Source organism: Mesoplodon densirostris, chromosome X (assembly GCF_025265405.1).
Source record: "Mesoplodon densirostris isolate mMesDen1 chromosome X, mMesDen1 primary haplotype, whole genome shotgun sequence".
Classification (NCBI taxonomy): Eukaryota; Metazoa; Chordata; class Mammalia; order Artiodactyla; family Ziphiidae; genus Mesoplodon; species Mesoplodon densirostris.
The window spans coordinates 31,093,731-31,112,035 of NC_082681.1; positions in this window are offsets into that span (position 1 = coordinate 31,093,731).

The window sequence follows — 18,305 nt, forward strand, 5'->3', positions numbered from 1 at the left end:
TGGGAAAGGCAATAGAAGGCTGACTTTTTTATTTTTTTTGCAAGTAAAGTGTTGAAGTGGCCATGAGTATACCAGTAAAAGGAAAGCAAGTAAGATGACAACTATGAAAAACTGGCCAAAGTACTGTGAAGATCAAGGCTTCACAGAGTACGGTAAACGGCTATGGTTTCAATTTTCCAGTTTTCCCTTATTTTTTTTTTTTTTTCTTTTTGCGGTATGTGGGCCTCTCACTGTTGTGGCCTCTCCTGTTGCGGAGCACAGGCTCCGGATGCGCAGGCCCAGCGGCCACGGCTCACGGGCCCAGCCGCTCCGCGGCATATGGGATCCTCCCAGACCGGGGCACGAACCCGTATCCCCTGCATCGGCAGGCGGACTCTTAACCACTGCGCCACCAGGGAGGCCCCAGTTTTCCCTTATTATACGTAGCTGCCTCAATAGATTTCAAAGGAAATTTGTATGTGTGCAACCATCAGGGACTCAACTCTTATTCAGATTATTCACAGATTTAATTCTGAAACTGTAGCCTTTATAAACTCCATTTTCATAAATCTGAATATGTGTGCATGGCATTCATTTACTATAAAATACAGAGTTGAATGGAAACTAACTTCATTACCTCTCAAAGAAATCTCAGCAAAGCTGTCATAATTGACATGATAGTATACTAATGGGTTCACTGCTTTATTATTTTTCCTCAGGACAGAGTAACCTGACAACTGTCTTTTTTAAAATTGCTTTCTTTCTTTTTTCTGATCACAAAAGTAAAATAAGCACCTAGTGAATTATTCAAACAACAAAAATACAAATGAATAGGAACTGAAATTTCCTTGTAATTCCACCCTCTGATTTGATAGGGTTCAATTTGAACACTCGTGACCATTTACAATATGGCAGATTTCTACAGGTGCACTATGTCATACATATAATTCCCCTAAAAGCTTTCAAGCATGCACTGTGTACTGGTGATGTCTATTAAATGAAATGAATACACAGCATTTTTTCATTGCTTGAGTACATGATAAATATAGGTCTATATATACATATCATGTAAGCATATAAACAGAAAATGTTTAAATGTTTATATGTGTATACACACACACTTATATACAAACATGCACCTGTTTGTTATAAATAAGCATTTTTAATGAATCCAGACCCTCAGTCAATCAGACGTTCTCCCAAACTGCTTCTCTCAGGACTATCATGCCTCTATACTGCATAAATATTCCAACCAGAGGAAAGGGATGACTAGTCTCAATGTTATTTTTACAGGGTATTTAAACATATTGGGTCAAAATTCAACAATAATTCAAAATTAAATAAGTTTCTCCTTATTTTCTGGTATCTACAGCTCTCTTACACAGGAATAGCACATATGTGTATGTCTGTGTGCATGTATGTGTGTACCTGTGTATAAGGCCAACTGATACAATACAGAGTGAAACATGGTACACTACTTCTTCCAAAAATAGTTCTGTTAGCAGACATATCACGATACATGTGGACTATAAATACACAACCACTGGCACTATTTAATGGATGACAAAAAAAAAATCTTTCCCCGAGTCCATACTGCATTATCCATTTAGATATATTGATTTATAAATGTCTTTTGCATATACTCATTTCCAGTTTCAGGCCCTAGAAATTCTGGACATCCCTTGTCAGTCACCATACCGGTTAGACAAATGCTGCTAATCAACTTGTCAACCACTTACTCTTTTGCTATTTAAATACTGAGCATATAGAAATAAATAAGGTACAATCCCTGCCTTTAAGGAGAATATGGCCTATTGGGAAGTTAGGTAGATATATAGACCATACAGCTTAATAAGTACCAGGACAGAGGAAAAAGTAGGTGCTATGAGATCACAAAGATGTCATATTAACTCAGACTAGAAATGAAGGGGTTCAGTGAAGACTTACAAAAGGAGATGTGATCATTGAACTAATTCTTGAATTCCAGAAGAGATTTACAGACAAAAGAATACGTGCAAAGTACAGACATAAAGAAAATATGACACACTAAAAGTGTACCTTGCTATGGCTGTAGCAAGATCATGGCTGAGGCCAGATCATGTAAGGTCTTATATATAATTCTAAAGTGATTGAATTTCATCCTGAAGACAGCTAAGCTAGGCTCTTCTCCATATGGTCTCAACATTCAACAAGCTAGCCAGGGCTTTTGTGGTTATTCCTGAAGCCATTCCTCACTATGATTCTAGAGATTTCCCAAGGAAACTACAGTCTGGTTTACAGAGACCAAATTCTGTGATACACAGAAGTCATAGAAACTTTGAGGTAACTCTGACAGTAAACCTACCCCACATTACTACTACTGAGCACAACTCCTTACACTGAACACAGTCATTTCAGCACCATCCTGTGTATACTGAAAATAGATATTCGGAAAGAGCAGATTTAGAGCAGATTTTTAATGAAGAACATATAGTCTATCAGGAATATACACCCAACACGCGTTAGTCACTTGGTGACATGGAAAACAGAACTCAGATACAGTCACTTAGAAATCAGAAAAAATCTTCCTTTGTAACATTCTATGGGTTTCTATTACAGAACTATAGAGTTCAAAGGGATAGTGAGAAAGCAGGGATCAAAGACTTCATTTTAGATTGTAAGAAAACCTGGAAAGGCCCAAAGAAAAAGCCATAAGTGAGAATCTGAGACAGTAAGGAAGAGGAATCTTGGGGAAAGTATTGATATATGTTTTCCTATCAAAATAAGGCAGAAGAGATAAGTGAGAGAGGAGAGATAGTGTTCTGAGCACGCACTATAACATCAAGGAGAAGCTCTGATTCAGAACCTCAGGATCTGAGACTGAACCTCAGATGGTACTTAGACTGTACGTGAAGCAACAGTGGGGTAAGAATATAAAGCCAGAGTGGGTATGAGAATAGTCTTTGGATTAGAAAGTTTGGAATGGTCATTAAGAAGAAGAAATTGGAATCCTAAGCAAGAGAGGAAGATCTTTAAGAGGACACTTATAATATTAATTGAAGTTAAACTACCAGACCCAAATAAATTATACTCCAGAGAAATAATAATAATAATGCTAGTAACAACAACAACAGAATTTCTTAATATGTACTATGAACCAGGTATGTTACATGTAGCATTTCCAAGCATCACAACGCTTCTCGCCAAGTAGATTGCATTATTTACATTTTACAAAGGGAAATATTGAGGTTGAGATCTTAAGTAATCTGCTATACAAGTAAATTGTGGAGTCAAAAGTTGAACACACATCTGATTCCATGGTTACTCTCTTTCTGCTGTATACCAGGCTGTCCTATTTGTACATGAGAATGGTGATATTTGAAGAATCCTGGGAAGGATATTGGAAGAATAGAGGTATATCAATGTTTCCCAATTTTTCTTAAAGGAGTAAGATGGGTGAGACATAAGTTCATCTTTATTATTTAAGTGATGATTTTATAAACACATTTCTAGGATTCCACATTGATGCATGAAGAACAAGTTATACCAAAATAATCTCATTTCCCTTTCTGGTAGAGTTTATGTGACTGGTAAATCAGGGAAAATATTGTAGCATACTGCATCTAGCCTTCACCAGGGCATGTGAAAAAGCCCGTCTCAATAGCCTTAACGTAAAAAAGATAGCAAAATATGGCTGGGTGCTGATAGAGTTAGATTTATTTTTATTTGAAAGATCTTATAAGAATTCAGTTGAGTGAAGCAGTATCAGCTTAGAACTTCAGTGGCATTCTGTGGTCATTCTCATTCAAAATTTTTATTAATTATTTGGAAGAAAACTGTGAAGTTTGGCTTATCAGTTTTGTCGATAGGGAACTCAAATGAGAGTGAACATGTTGGATGACAAAGAACCAAAAATATTAACAAGATGAATTATTCCTACGATTATCACAGAATTTTGCCCTTGGGTCTAAATAATAAAGTATTCAAGTAAAGACTCGGGAAATCATGATTCAAATATCAACAAAATAAGCTTTGGGTGAACTAACTACACATTTACCATGAGTCAGCTGTGGACTTCCCTGGTGGTCCAGTAGTTAAGCCTCCGTGCTTCCATTGCAGGGGGCGTGGATTCAGTTCTGCACACCGCATGGTGCAGCCAAAAAAAAAAAAGCCATTACTATGAGTCAGTTGTGCAATACAGCTGTTTAAAAACAGATGTGATCCTGGGATGAAACCCAATAAATATGATTAGTAAAACAAAGAAGATGATAGGCCTGTTCTACTCTGGGATAGCCAGACAAACCACTGAACTATCTGTGTTAGGTCCTTTCTGGACTCCACAGTGGCAAACCACATATCCAAAGGACCCTAAGCAAGATGTGAGGGGGGCAAAAACCATACCATGTGAAGAACAGTTGAAGGAAGTGGGGAGACTGAGCCTAGAAAAGGATTATGAATGGCTTCAAATATCTGCTGAACTGCTATATAGAAGAGGAAATTACATTTGTTCCAGTTTCCCTTTATAATTGATGGATGCAGTTACGAGAATGCAGATTCCGGTCCTGTATATGGATACTATTTTCTAACAAATAGAGATGTTCATGATAGAAATCAGGTAGTTGCATAGATAATGAGTTCCTTACCACCACAGGTGACCAAGTGGAGACAGATTAACAATTAAAATGTTAGAGTCCGAGTCTTGCGAGTTAAAAAGAATCTTAGAGATGATCTTCTAGCCCAATACCTTCATTTTACATGTATAGAAACTAACCTAGAAAAAAGAAGTGACCTGTCCATGGTGTCACAGGCAATACTTAAATCCAGGTTTTTTGACTCTAAGTGCTCTTTTTACTACATATATGGCAAATCATGGGGATATCATTATCTGATAGGGGTTCAGTACATGTCTACTGAAGCCTCTTAAATTGTGAAGATTCTTTTGGGCTTAGTACGAACCTTACTAGAAAGAGAAGTGGTGGAAACAAAGGTCACCACATAAGATCAACTCCAGGATAAGCCTGATTTTGCTGCCTGTAACATACTAAAAAAAAATTCTTCCAGGGGATATGGGGATATATGTATACATATAGCTGATTCACTCTGTTATACAGCAGAAACTAACACAACATTGTAAGGCAATTATACTCCAACAAAGATGTTAAAAATATATATATTCTTCCTCCTTCCCTCAAATGTGGTCCACTATGTTGCACAGATTTCTTTGGCAAATGGTAACGGAAGTTATTTCTTTGCCTCTATCACTGTTTCTCACGTTCATTCACACAATTTATGTAGCCCAAATCATCTGCTTTGTATGGGCTAAGAACTTCTTGTCCAAGCTCTGCCATGAACTTCACTGTGAGACTTTGATTACATCCTTTTTCTTTTTGGACCTCAGTTACCGCATCTATTAAGTGAGAAGACTGGACTAAATAAACTCTAATGGCTCTTCCAGCCCTGACATCTGAAAATTCTACATTAAATGGTATTCCATTCTATTGAAAAACTTAAGTCACATAACAACTTACTGCAGTTCAAAGTCATCTAATCTTTAATATGTATATATATAATTTATTTTAAATAAAATATATGTATTTATTTTAAGGTAACTTAATATTTCACTGACATATTTATTCTCAGTTGCAGTTCTCTTCTGTCTAGTGTCACCTATCCTAATAATCAGATTGATAAGTACCTTTTATAAAAATGATATAGAAAATAGGACTAATATTTATACTAACCATATTATAACTGTCTTCTAAATTGGATGGAGTAGTTACTATTCCTGTGACATGATTTGACCCAAAATACATCTGGGTCTATGTAATAGTAAGCAATGTTACCCTAAGGCTCTATTGTCCTTGACTTAGGCTTGACTTTGGAACACTACATCTTTTAAAAGTCAGCATCTATATAAAAATTAGTCCTGACATTCCTCCCTGAGGGTTACATTTGCTAAGCCTGTGTTCAACTTTCAATTTTATTTCTGCCACTTTAAAGTGAAAATTGCCAAAGCAAACACTTTGTTTCAAGGAAAGTTATCTCTCTACCAAGACAGCCAGACACCAAACACACTATGTACTTGCTTTAGTGAAATACACTTTTCCATCAAGAAATTAATCCAGTTCTCTAGAACTTACCTTTACCATACTCTAGTTTCTCAGCACAAGAATCTTTGACACCAAGAGTCATTTCTCTTGTTCATTCATCTGTGTTTCTGAGCGGAGCGTGAAAGGCAGAGGTTTAGCATCTTCTATTAAACAATTAATCTCCATGAATGCCATAGCCTTAGCTAGACATCATCTCTGAAAAAAAAAATTTCGGAGAGTTACAAAGGAATGGTGGCACACAATGACAGACTAAAAAATAAAATGATAACATGATAAACACTTGGGTAAATTCTCAAAAATTATGCTGTGTATGATAGCAGTGTGATACTGTACAGGGGCCAGTAAACTTTTTCTGAAAAGGGCCAGATAGTAAATACTAGGCTTTGTGGACCATATGATCTCTATTACAACTACTCAACTTGTCATTGTAGCATGAAATCGGCCATAGGCAGTTAGGCAATATATAACAAAATGTGCATGTCTATGTTTCAACAAAACAGGTGATAGATCAGACTTGGCCTATGGACTGTAGTTTGGAACCCCTGGTCTGATGAAATGATTCTGAGAGATGGGGGCTCAAATAAGAGTCATATCACTTATTAGCCCAGTAACCCTAGGCCATTTACTTAACACTTTTCAGATTTAATTTCATCATCTCTTAAATAGGGAGTATAATATCGGGTAGGGCTGTCATGTGCATTAACTATGATTGCTACAAAGTGAATTGCATCCCATAGAAAATTCGTAAGTTCAAGCCCTAATTCGCGATGTGAAAAAATTTGGAGATAGAGTATTTAGCAGGTAATTAAGGTTAAATGAGGTGATAAAGGTGGGGCCCTAATTCAATAGGAGTAGTGGCATTTTATGATGAGAAGGGGAGGCAGAGAAGAACCAAGATGGCAGAGTAGAAGGATATGCTCTCACTCCCTCTTGCAAGAAGACCAGAATCACTACTAGCTGCTGGAAAATCATCGATACGAAGACACTGGAACTCACCCAAAAAGATACCCCACATCCAAAGACAAAGCAGAAGCCACAATGAGATGGTAGGAGAGGCGCAATCACAGTAAAATCAATCCCATAAATGGTGGAAGGGTGACAATAAGACTGGAGAACACTTATACCACAGAAGTCCCCAAACTGGAGTGAAGGTTCTGAACCCCATGTCAGGCTTCCCAACCTGGGAGTCCAGCAATGGGAGGAAGAATTCCTAGAGAATCAGATTTTGAACCCTAGTGGAAACTGACTGCAGGACTTTGACAGGACTGGGGGAAACAGAGACTCCACTCTTGGAGGGCACACACAAAGTAGTGTGTGTTGGGCTTCCCTGGTGGCGCAGTGGTTGAGAGTCCGCCTCCCGATGCAGGGGACATGGGTTCGTGCCCTGGTCCGGGAGGATCCCACATGCCGCGGAGGGGCTAGGCCCGTGAGCCATGGCCGCTGAGCCTGCGGGTCTGGAGCCTGTGCTCCACAACGGGAGAGGCCACAACAGTGAGAGGCCCACATACCGCAAACAAAACAAAACAAAACAACAAAAAAAGTAGTGTGTGCATCGGGACCCAGGGGAAGGAGCAGTGACCCCAGGGTAGACTGAACCAGACCTACCTGCTAGAGTTGGAGGGTCTCCTGCAGAGGCGGGGGGTGGCTCTGTTTCACCATGGGGACAAGGATACTGGCAGCAGAAGTTCTGGAAAGTACTCCTTGGCATGAGCCCTCCCAGAGTCTGTCATTAGCCCCAACAAAGAGCCCAGGTAGGCTCCAGTGTTGGGTTGCCTCAGGCCAAACAACCAAGAGGGAGGGGGCCAAGCCCAACCCATGAACAGTCAAGAGGAAAAAAGTTTTACTGAGCTCTGCCCACCAGAGAAACACACAGCTCTAGCCACCACGAGTCCCTCCCACTAAGCCTCTTAAATAGCCTCATCCACCAGATGGCAGACAGCAAAAGCAAGAAGAACTACAATCCTGCAGCCTGTGGAACAAAGTCCATATTCACAGAAAGATAGACAAGATGAAAAGGCAGAGGGCTATGTACCAGATGAAGGAAAAAGATAAAACCCCAGAAAAACAGCTAAATGAAGTGGAGATAGGCAACGTTCCAGAAAAAGAATTCAGAACAATGATAGTGAAGATGATCCAGGACCTCGGAAAAAGAATGGAGGCAAAGATTGAGAAGATGCAAGAAGTGTTTAACAAAGACCTAGAAGAATTAAAGAACAAAAGAACAGAGATGAACAATACAATAACTGAAATGAAAACTACACTAGAAGGAATCAAGAGCAGAATAACTGAGGCAGAAGAACAGATAAGTGACCTGGAAGGCAGAATGGTGGAATTCACTGCTGAGAACAGAATAAAGAAAAAAAGAATGAAAAGAAATGAAGACAGCCTAAGAGACCTCTGGGACAACATTAAACACAAAAACATTCGCATTATAGGGGTCCCAGAAGGAGAAGAGAGAGAGAAAGGACCCGAGAAAATATTTGAAGAGATTATAGTTGAAAACTTCCCTAACATGGGTAAGGAAAGAGCCACCCAAGTCAAGGAAGCTCAGAGAGTCCCATACAGGATAAACCCAAGGAGAAACACGCTGAAACACACAGTAATCAAATTGGCAAAAATTAAAGACAAAGAAAAATTATTGAAAGCAGGAAGGCAAAAACGACAAATAACATACAAGGGAACTCCCATAAGTTTAACAGCTGATTTCTCAGCAGAAACTCTACAAGCCAGAAGGGAGTGGCATGATATACTTAAAGTGATGAAAGGGAAGAACCTAAAACCAAGATTACTCTACCCTGCAAGGATCTCATTCAGATTCAATGGAGAGATCAAAAGCTTTACAGACAAGCAAAAGCTAAGAGAAATCAGCACCACCAAACCAGCTCTACAACAAATGCTAAAGGAACTTCTCTAGGCAGGAAACACAAGAGAAGGAAAAGACCTACAAAAACAAACCCAAAACAATTAAGAAAATGGTCACAGAAACAAACATGTTGATAATTACCTTAAACGTGAATGGATTAAATGCTCCAACCAAAAGACACAGGCTTGCTGAATGGATACAAAAACAAGACCCATATATATGCTGTCTACAAGAGACCCACTTCAGACCTAGAGACACATACAGACTGAAAGTGATGGGATGGAAAAAGATACTCCATGCAAATGGAAATCAACAGAAAGCTGGAGGAGCAATTCTCATCTCAGACAAAATAGACTTTAAAATAAAGACTATTACAAGAGACAAAGAAGTACACTACACAGTGATCAAGGGATCAATCCAAGAAGAAGATATAACAAATGTAAATATTTATCCACCCAACATAGGAGCACCTCAATACATAAGGCAAATACTAACAGCCATAAAAAGGGAAATGGACAGTAACACAATCATAGTAGGGGACTTTAACACCCCACTCTCATCAATGGACAGATCATCCAAAGCTAAAATAAATAAGGAAACACAAGCTTTAAATGATAAATTAAACAAGATGGACTTAACTGATATTTATAGGACATTCCATCCAAAACCAACAGAATAAACTTTCTTCTCAAGTGCTCACGGAACATTCTCCAGGATAGATCATATCTTGGGGCACAAATCAAGCCTTGGTAAATTTAAGAAAATTTAAATTGTATCAAGCATCTTTTCTGACCACAACATTATGAGACTAGATAACAATTACAGGAAAAAATCAGTAAAAAATACAAATCCATGGGACTTCCCTGGTGGCGCAGTGGTTGAGAGTCCGACTGCCGGTGCAGGGGACACGGGTTCATGCCCCGGTCTGGGAAGATCCCACATGCCATGGAGCAGCTGGGCGCGTGAGCCAAGGCCGCTGAGCCTGCCCGTCCGGAGCCTGTGCTCCACAACGGGAGAGGCCACAACAGTGAGAGGCCTGCGTACCGCAAAAAAAAAAAAAAAAAAAAAAAAAAAAACAAATCCATGGAGGCTAAACAGTACAATACTGAACAGCCAAGAGATCACTGAAGAAATCAAAGAGGAAATAAAAAATACCTAGAATCTAAAGACAATGGAAACATGACGACCCAAAACCTATGGTATGCAGAAAAAGCAGTTCTAAGAGGGAAGTTTATAGCAATACAATCCTACCTTAAGAAACAAGAAACATCTCAAATAAACAACCTAACATTATAACTAAAGCAATTAGAGAAAGAAGAACAAAAAAAAACCCCAAAATTAGCAGAAGGAAACAAATCATAAAGATCAGATCAGAAATAAGTGAAAAAGAAATGAAGGAAACAATAGCAAAGATCAATAAAACTAAAAGCTAGTTCTTTGAGAAGATAAACAAAATTAATAAACCATTAGCCTGACTCATAAAGAAAAAAAGGGAGAAGACAATCAACAGAATTAGAAATGAAAAAGGAGAAGTAACAACTGACACGGCAGAAATACAAAGGATCAGAGAGATTAATACAAGCAAATACATTCCAATAAAATGGACAACCTGGAAGAAACGGACACATTCTACAAAGCAGAAAGCTAGAAAACACAAACTTCCGAGACTGAACCAGGAAAAAAATAGAAAATATAAACAGACTAATCACAAGCACTGAAATTGAAACTGTGATTAAACATCTTCCAACAAATAAAAGCCCACGACCAGATGGCATCACAGGCGAATTCTATCAAACTTTTAGAGAAGAACTAACACCTACCCTTGCCATACTCTTCCAAAATATGGCAGAGGGAGGAACACTCTCAAACTCATTCTACAAGGCCACCATCACCCTGAAACGAAAACCAGACAAAGATGTCACAAAGAAAGAAAACTACAGGCCAATATCACTGATGAACATAGAGGTAAAAATCCTCAACAAAATCCTAGCAAACAGAATCCAACAGCACATGAAAAGGAGCATACACCATGATCAAGTGGGGTTTATTCCAGGAATGCAAGGAATCTTCAATATACGCAAATCAATCAACGTGATACACCATATTAACAAACTGAGGGAAAAAACCATATGATCATCTCAGTAGATGCAGAAAAAGCTTTTGAGAAAATTCAACACCCAATTATGATAAAAACCCTCCAGAAATTAGGCATAGAGGGAACTTACCTAAACATAAAAGAGGCCATATATGTCAAACCCATAGCCAACATCATTCTCAATGGTGAAAAACTGTAACCATTTCCACTAAGATCAGGAACAAGACAAGGTTGTCCACTCTCACGAATCTTATTCAACATAGTTTTGGAAATGTTAGCCACAGCAATCAGAGAAGAAAAGGAAATAAAAGGATCCAAATTGGAAAAAAAGAAGTAAAGCTGTCACTGTTTGCAGATGACATGATACTATACATAGAGAATCCTACAGATGCTACCAGAAAACTACTAGAGCTAATCAATGAATTTGGTATAGTAGCAGGATACAAAATTAATGCACAGAAATCTCTGGCATCCCTCTATACAGTAATGATGAAAAACCTGAAAGAGAAATTAAGAAAACACTCCCATTTACCATTGCAACAAAAAGAATAAAATGTCTAGGAATAAATTTACCTAAGGAGACAAAAGATGTGTATGCAGAAAATTATAAGAAACTGATGAAAGAAATTAAAGATGATACAAATAGATGGAGAGACATACCATATTCCTGGATTGGAAGAATCAATATTCTGAAAATGACTCTACTACCCAAAGCAATCTACAGATTCAATGCAATCCCTATCAAACTACCACTGGCATTTTTCACAGAACTAAAACAAAAAATTTCACAATTTGTATGGAAACACAAAAGACCCCGAATAGCCAAAGCAATCTTGAGAATGAAAAATGGAGCTGGAGGAATCAGGCACCCTGACTTCAGACTATACTACAAAGCTACAGTAATCAAGACAGTATGGTACGGGCACAAAAACAGAAATATAGATCAATGGAACAGGATAGAAAGCCCAAAGATAAACCCACACACATATGGTCACCTTATCTTTGATAAAGGAGGCAGGAATGTACAGTGGAGAAAGGACAGCCTCTTCAATATGTGGTGCTAGGAAAACTGGACAGGTACATGTAAAAGTCTGAGATTAGAACACTCCCTAATAACGTACACAAAAATAAGCTCGAAATGGATTAAAGGCCTAAATGTAAGGCCACAAACTATCAAACTCTTAGAGGAAAACATAGGCAGAACACTCTATGACATAAATCACAGCAAGATCCTTTTGGACCCACCTCCTAGAGAAATGGAAATTAAAAGAAAGATTAAGAAATGGGACCTAATGAAACTTCAAAGCTTTTGCACAGCAAAGGAAACCATAAACAAGACCAAAAGGCAACCCTCAGAATGGGAGAAAATATTTTCAAATGAAGCAACTGACAAAGGATTAATCTCCAAAATTTAGAAGCAGCTCATGCAGCTCATTAACGAAACAACAAACAACCCAATCCAAAAATGGGCAGAAGACTTAAAAAGACATTTCTCCAAAAAGATATACAGATTGACAACAAACACATGAAAGAATGCTCAACATCATTAATCATTAGAGAAATGCAAATCAAAACTACCATGAGATATCATCTCACACCAGTCAGAATGGCCATCATCAAAAAATCTAGAAACAATAAATGCTGGAGAGGGTGTGGAGAAAAGGGAACACTCTTGCACTGCTGGTGGGAATGTGAATTGGTACAGCCACTATGGAGAACAAACAGTATGGAGGTTCCTTAAAAAACTACAAATAGAACTACCATATGACCCAGCAATCCCACTACTGGGCATATACCCTGAGAAAACCATAAATCAAAGAGTCATGTCCAAAATGTTCATTGCAGCTCTATTTACAACTGCCCGGAGATGGAAGCAACCTAAGTGTCCATCATCAGATGACAGGATAAAGAAGATGTGGCACATATATACAATGGAATATTACTCAGCCATGAAAACAAACGAAATTGAGTTATTTGTAGAGAGGTGGATGGACCTAGAATCTGTCATACAGAGTGAAGTAACTCCGAAAGAGAAAGACAAATACCGTGCTAACACATATATATGGAATCAAAGAAAAAAAAATGTCATGAAGAACCTAGGTGTAAGATGGGAATAAAGATGCAGACCTACTAGAGAATGCACTTGAGGACATGGGGAAGGGGAAGGGTAAGCTGGGACAAAGTGAGAGAGTGGCATGGACATATATACACTACCAAACATAAAATAGATAGCTAGTGGGAAGCAGCCTCATAGCACAGGGAGATCAGGTCGGTGACCACCTAGAGGGGTGGGATAGGGAGGATGGGAGGGAGGGAGATGCATGAGGGAAGAGATATGGGAACATATGTATATGTAAAACTGACTCACTTTGTCATAAAGCACAAACTAACACACCACTGTAAAGCAATTATACTCCAATAAAGATGTTAAGAAAAAAACATTTAGAGAAGAGCTAACACCGATCCCTCTCAAAGTCTTTCAAAATATAGCAGAGGGAGGAACACTCCTAAACTCATTCTACGAGGCCACCATCACCCTGATACAAAAACCAGACAAAGATGTCACAAAGAAAGAAAAGTACAGGCCAGTATCCCTGATGAACATAGATGCAAAAATCCTCACCAAAATACTAGCAAACAGAATTTAACAGCACATAAAAGGATCATACACCATGATATAGTGGGGTTTATACCAGGAATGCAAGGATTCTTCAATATATGCCAATCAATCAATGTGATTGCACCACATTAACATACTGAAAGATTAAAAGCCATGTGATATTCTCAACGGATGCAGAAAAAGCTTTCAACAAAATTCAACACCCATTTATGATAAAAACTCTCCAGAAGATGGGCACAGAGGGGAACTGCCTCAACATAATAAAGCCCATATATGACAAACCACAGTGAGCATCATACTCAATGGTGATAATCTGAAAGCATTTCCACTAGGGTCAGGAACAAGACAAGGATGTACACCCTTGCCACTCTTATTCAGCACAGTTTTGGAAGTCCTAGCCACAGCAATCAGAGAAGAATAAGATATAAAAGGAATACAAATTGGAAAAGAAGAAAAACTGTCACTCTTTACAGATGACATCATACTACACATAGAAAATCCTAACGATGCCACCAGAAAAGTACTAGAACTAATCAATGAATTTGGCAAGGTTGCAGGATACAAATTAATGCACAGAAATCTCAGGCATTCGTATACACCAACAACGAACAGTCACAAAGAGAAATTAAGGAAACAATCCCATTTACCACTGCAACAAAAAGAATAAAATAGCTAAGAATACACCTGCCTAAGGAGGCAAAAGACTTCTACTCAGAAAGCTATAAAACACTTATTAAAGAAATCAAAGACGACATAAACAGGTGGAGAAATATACCATGTTCTTGGACTGGAGTAATCAATATTTTGATAATGACTCTACTACCCAAAGCAATCTACAGATTCAATGCAATTCCTATCAAACTACCACTGTCATTTTTCACAGAAATAGAACAAATAGTTTCACAATTTGCATGGAAACACAAAAGACCCCGAATAGCCAAAGCAATCTTGAGAAAGAAAAATGGAGCTGGAGGAAATAGGGTCCCAGACTTCAGACTATAGAACAAAGCTACAGTCATCAAGACAGTATGGTACTGGCATAAAAACAGAAATATAGATCAATGGAACAGGATACAAATACCAGAGAGAAACCCATGCACATATGGTCACCTTATTTTCGATAAAGGAGGCAAGAATATACAATGGAGAAAAGACAGCCTCTTCAACAATTGGTGCTGGGAACAGTGGACAGCTACTTGTAAAGAATGAAACTAGAAAACTCTCTAACACAATACACAAAAATAAACTCAAAACGGATTAAAGATTTAAATGTAAGGCCAGACAATATAAAAGTCTTAGAGGAAAACATAGGCAGAACACTCCATAGCATAAATCACAGCAAGATCCTTTTGACCCACCTCCTAGAGAAATGGAAATAAAAACAAAAATAGACAGAATGGACCTAATGAGACTTCAAAGCTTTTGCACAGCAAAGGAAACCATAAACAAGACGAAAAGACAACCCTCAGAATGAGAGAAAATATTTGCAAACAAAGCAACTGAGAAAGGCTTAATCTCCAAAATACATAAACAGCTCATGCAGCTCAATTTTAAAAAAACAAACAACCCAATCCAAAAATGGGCAGAAGACCTAAATAGACATTTCTGCAAAGAAGATATACAGATTGACAACAAACACATGAAACGATGCTCAACATCACTAATCATTAGAGAAATGCAAATCAAAACTACAATGAGGTATCACCTCACACCAGTCAGAATGGCCATCATCAAAAAATCTGCAAACAATAATTGCTGGAGAGGGTGTTGAGAAAAGGGAACACTCTTGCACTGTTGGTGGGAATGTAAGTTGATACAGCCACTATGGAGAAAAGTATGGAGCTTCCTTAAAAAGCTAAAAATAGAACTACCATATGACCCAGCAATCCCACTACTGGGCATATACCCTGAGAAAACCATAATTCAAAAACAGTCATGTACCAAAATGTTCATTGCAGCTCTATTTACAACAGCCAGGACATGGAAGCAACCTAAGTGTCCAACCTAAGTGTCCATCAACAGATGAATGGATAAAGAAGATGTGGCACATACATACAACGAAATATTACTCAGACATAAAAAGAAACGAAATTGAGTTATTTGTAGTGAGGTGGATGGACCTAGAGTCTGTCATACAGAGTGAAGTAAGTCAGAAAGAGAAAAACAAATACCATATGCTAACACATATATAGGGAATCTAAAAAAAAATGGTCATGAAGAACCTAGGGGCAAGATGGCAGTAAAGACACAGACCTACTAGAGAATGGACTTGAGGATACGGGGAGGGGGAAGGGTAAGCTGGGACAAAGTGAGAGAGTGGCATGGACATATATACACTACCAAACGTAAAATAGATGGCTAGTGGGAAGCAGCCACATAGCACAGGGAGATCAGCTCGGTGCTTTGTGACCACCTAGAGGGGTGGGATAGGGAGGGTGGGAGGGAGGGAAATGCAAGAGGGAAGAGATATGGGGACATATGTATATGTATAACTGATTCACTTTGTTATAAAGCAGAAACTAACAGACCACTGTAAAGCAATTATATTCCAATAAAGATGTTAAAAATAAATAAATAAATTCAATAAGAAACATAAAAAAATCTATAAACAATAAATGCTGGAGAGGGTGTGGAGGAAAGGGAACCCCCATACACCATTGGTGGGAATATAAATTGATACAGCCACTATGGAGAATAGTATGGAGGTTCCTTAAAAACTAAAAATAGAATTACCATATGACCCAGCAATCCCACTACTGGGCATACACCGTGAGAAAACCGTAATTCAAAGGGAGTCATGTACCACAATGTTCATTGCAGCTCTGTTTGCAGTGTCCGGGACATGGAGGCAGCATAGGTATCCATCGACAGATGAATTGATGGAGAGGATGTGGCACATGTGTAGAGTGGAATATTGCTTAGCCATAAGGAGAAATTAAGTTGAGTTGTTTGCAGTGAGGTGGATGGACGTAGAGTCTGTCATGCAGAGTGAAGTGGGTCGGAAAGAGAAAAGCAAATACCATGTGTTGACGCACATATATGGAATGTTAAAAAAATGGTCATGAAGAACCTAGGGGCAGGACGGGAATAAAGACGCAGACCTACTGGAGAATGGACTTGAGGACACAGGGAGGGGGAGGGGGAGGCTGGGACAGGGTGAGAGAGTGGCATGGACATGTATACACTGCCAGGTGTAGAACCGATGGCTGGTGGGGGACAGCTGCGTGGCGCAGGGAGATCAGCTCGGTGCTTTGTGATCGCCTGAGGGGGTGGGATAGGGAGGGTGGGAGGGAGGGACACGCAAGAGGGTGGAGATGTGGGGATGTGTGTGTGCGTGTAGCTGATTCACTTTGTTGTAAAGCAGAAGCTAACACACCATTGTCGAGCAACTGTACTCCAATAAAGATGTTAAAAAAAAAGAGGATGAAAAGATAAGCTTCATTCTGAGGGAAAATAGTTGCAAATCATATATCTGTCAAAGGATTATATCCAGAATATATAAAGAACTCTTAGCGATTAACAAGAAAACCTAATTTTAAAAATAAGTAGAACACATGAAGAAACACTTCACCAAAGAAGTTATATGGATGGCAAATAAGCACACAAATAGGTATTCAGTCTAACTAATCATTAGGGAAAAAAGCACAAATAACGATCTTGATGAGATACTACTATGCATCTATTAGAATGACAATGCCAAATGCTGGAGAGTATACAGAGCAACTGGAGCTCTCATGCATTTCAGGTGGGAATGGAAAATGGTACAGCCACTTTAGAAAACAATCAGGTAGTTTCTGGTAATGTTAAATATATACTTCCCATGTGACCCAGCCATCCAACTCCTAGGTATCCATCAACAGGTGAATTTATAAACAAACTGTAGTAAATTCATATAATGGGATACTAATCAGCAATAAAAAGGAATGGGGGCCTCCCTGGTGGCGCAAGTGGTTGAGAGTCCGCCTGCCGATGCAGGGGATCCGGGTTCGTGCCCCGGTCTGGGAGGATCCCATATGCCGCGGAGCGGCTGGGCCCGTGAGCCATGGCCGCTGAGCCTGCGCGTCCGGAACCTGTGCTCCGCAACGGGGGAGGCCACAACAGTGAGAGGCCCGCATACCGCAAAAAAAAAAAAAAAAAAAAAAAAAAAAAAAAGGAATGGGTTACTGATAAATATAACATCGTGAATGAATTTCAAATGCATTATATGTTAAGTGAAAGCAGCCAGATTGAAAAGGCAATTTACTCTAGGTATGACTTGATTTATATGACATTCTGGAAAAGGCAAAACTATAGGGACAGAGAATGGATTGACAGGAGTTAAGAATAGGAGGAAGAGTTTGACTACAAAGGGGCAGCATGAAGCAGTTTTCTTGGGGTATAGAAACTATTCTGTATCTTGAGCTTGGCAATGGTTTCACAACTCTATGATTTGTCAAAACTAACATAACTCTATACCATAAAAAGTACCTGTAAATTTAGTGTACACAAATTTTATTAAAAATTAGGGTGGAGGGACTTCCCTGGTGGTACAGAGGTTAAGAATCCACCTGCCAACGTAGGGGACATGGGTTCCAGCCCTGGTCCAGGAAGATCCCACATGCTGCGGAACAACTAAGCTCGTGAGTTACAACTACTGAGCCTGCACTCTAGAGCCCGAGC